Source organism: Penaeus vannamei, chromosome 42 (assembly GCF_042767895.1).
Source record: "Penaeus vannamei isolate JL-2024 chromosome 42, ASM4276789v1, whole genome shotgun sequence".
In the NCBI taxonomy this organism is placed as follows: domain Eukaryota; kingdom Metazoa; phylum Arthropoda; class Malacostraca; order Decapoda; family Penaeidae; genus Penaeus; species Penaeus vannamei.
The window spans coordinates 13,179,536-13,182,035 of record NC_091590.1 but is presented as its reverse complement, the minus strand read 5'-3'; the positions used below and the strand labels follow the sequence as shown (position 1 = coordinate 13,182,035).

Genomic DNA, 2,500 nt, shown 5'->3' with positions numbered 1-2,500 from the left:
CTGTCCGTCCGTGTCTGCGTGTGTGTGTCCGTCTGTCCGTCCGTGTCTGCGTGTGTGTGTCCGTCTGTCCGTCCGTGTCTGCGTGTGTGTGTCCGTCTGTCCGTCCGTGTCTGCGTGTGTGTGTCCGTCTGTCCGTCCGTGTCTGCGTGTGTGTGTCCGTCTGTCCGTCCGTGTCTGCGTGTGTGTGTCCGTCTGTCCGTCCGTGTCTGCGTGTGTGTCCGTCTGTCCGTCCGTGTCTGCGTGTGTGTCCGTCCGTGTCTGCGTGTGTGTCCGTCTGTCCGTCCGTGTCTGCGTGTGTGTCCGTCTGTCCGTCCGTGTCTGCGTGTGTGTCCGTCTGTCCGTCCGTGTCTGCGTGTGTGTCCGTCTGTCCGTCCGTGTCTGCGTGTGTGTCCGTCTGTCCGTCTGTGTCTGCGTGTGTGTCCGTCTGTCCGTCCGTGTCTGCGTGTGTGTCCGTCTGTCCGTCCGTGTCTGCGTGTGTGTCCGTCTGTCCGTCCGTGTCTGCGTGTGTGTCCGTCTGTCCGTCCGTGTCTGCGTGTGTGTCCGTCTGTCCGTCCGTGTCTGCGTGTGTGTCCGTCTGTCCGTCCGTGTCTGCGTGTGTGTCCGTCTGTCCGTCCGTGTCTGCGTGTGTGTCCGTCTGTCCGTCCGTGTCTGCGTGTGTGTCTGTCTGTCCGTCCGTGTCTGCGTGTGTGTCCGTCTGTCCGTCCGTGTCTAGGTGTGTGTCCGTCTGTCCGTCCGTGTCTGCGTGTGTGTCCGTCTGTCCGTCCGTGTCTGCGTGTGTGTCCGTCTGTCCGTCCGTGTCTGCGTGTGTGTCCGTCTGTCCGTCCGTGTCTGCGTGTGTGTCCGTCTGTCCGTCCGTGTCTGCGTGTGTGTCCGTCTGTCCGTCCGTGTCTGCGTGTGTGTCCGTCTGTCCGTCCGTGTCTGCGTGTGTGTCCGTCTGTCCGTCCGTGTCTGCGTGTGTGTCCGTCTGTCCGTCCGTGTCTGCGTGTGTGTCCGTCTGTCCGTCCGTGTCTGCGTGTGTGTCCGTCTGTCCGTCCGTGTCTGCGTGTGTGTCCGTCTGTCCGTCCGTGTCTGCGTGTGTGTCCGTCTGTCCGTCCGTGTCTGCGTGTGTGTCCGTCTGTCCGTCCGTGTCTGCGTGTGTGTCCGTCTGTCCGTCCGTGTCTGCGTGTGTGTCCGTCTGTCCGTCCGTGTCTGCGTGCGTGTGTCTGTCCGTCCGTGTCTGCGTGCGTGTGTCTGTCCGTCCGTGTCTGCGTGCGTGTGTCTGTCCGTCCGTGTCTGCGTGCGTGTGTCTGTCCGTCCGTGTCTGCGTGCGTGTGTCTGTCCGTCCGTGTCTGCGTGCGTGTGTCTGTCCGTCCGTGTCTGCGTGTGTGCCCGTCTGTTCGTCCGTGTCTGCGTGTGTGTCCGTCTGTTCGTCCGTGTCTGCGTGTGTGTCCGTCTGTCCGTCCGTGTCTGCGTGTGTGTCCGTCTGTCCGTCCGTGTCTGCGTGTGTGTCCGTCTGTCCGTCCGTGTCTGCGTGTGTGTCCGTCTGTCCGTCCGTGTCTGCGTGTGTGTCCGTCTGTCCGTCCGTGTCTGCGTGTGTCCGTCCGTGTCTGCGTGTGTGTCCGTCTGTCCGTCCGTGTCTGCGTGTGTGTCCGTCTGTCCGTCCGTGTCTGCGTGTGTCCGTCCGTGTCTGCGTGTGTGTCCGTCTGTCCGTCCGTGTCTGCGTGTGTGTCCGTCTGTCCGTCCGTGTCTGCGTGTGTGTCCGTCTGTCCGTCCGTGTCTGCGTGTGTGTCCGTCTGTCCGTCCGTGTCTGCGTGTGTGTCCGTCTGTCCGTCCGTGTCTGCGTGTGTGTCCGTCTGTCCGTCCGTGTCTGCGTGTGTCCGTCTGTCCGTCCGTGTCTGCGTGTGTGTCCGTCTGTCCGTCCGTGTCTGCGTGTGTGTCTGTTCGTCCGTGTCTGCGTGTGTGTCTGTTCGTCCGTGTCTGCGTGTGTGTCTGTTCGTCCGTGTCTGCGTGTGTGTCTGTTCGTCCGTGTCTGCGTGTGTGTCTGTTCGTCCGTGTCTGCGTGTGCGTGTCTGCTCGTCCGTGTCTGCGTGTGCGTGTCTGCTCGTCCGTGTCTGCGTGTGCGTGTCTGCTCGTCCGTGTCTGCGTGTGCGTGTCTGCTCGTCCGTGTCTGCGTGTGCGTGTCTGCTCGTCCGTGTCTGCGTGTGTCTGTTCGTCCGTGTCTGCGTGTGTCTGTTCGTCCGTGTCTGCGTGCGTGTCTGTTAGTCCGTGTATGTGCGCGCGCGTTCGCGTATAAACATGCCTACCAGTGACAAAACTGACGACTGTCTCCTAACAGAAATCCTTATAAACAGGTGAATGGTATGCAACGATAGGGTCATTAACGAACAAAAGACTTACACAAGACATGATCTTACAAAAAAATGTCTTGTCATTCTTTAACCTTCTCTTCCCTCCCCTCCCCCTCATTCCACCATTCATTTATTTCATTGATTTTTCATCAAAATGAATAACATTCAAATAC

The 2,500-nt window shown here is 60.3% G+C and overlaps 1 protein-coding gene across 1 annotated transcript in view; it reads right to left on the bottom strand.

Annotated features, from left to right (window-relative positions):
• LOC113824643 (thioredoxin-2) overlaps positions 1-2,500 on the bottom strand; it is an 11,404-nt gene that overhangs the window by 8,377 nt on the left and 527 nt on the right. The window lies entirely within an intron of this gene.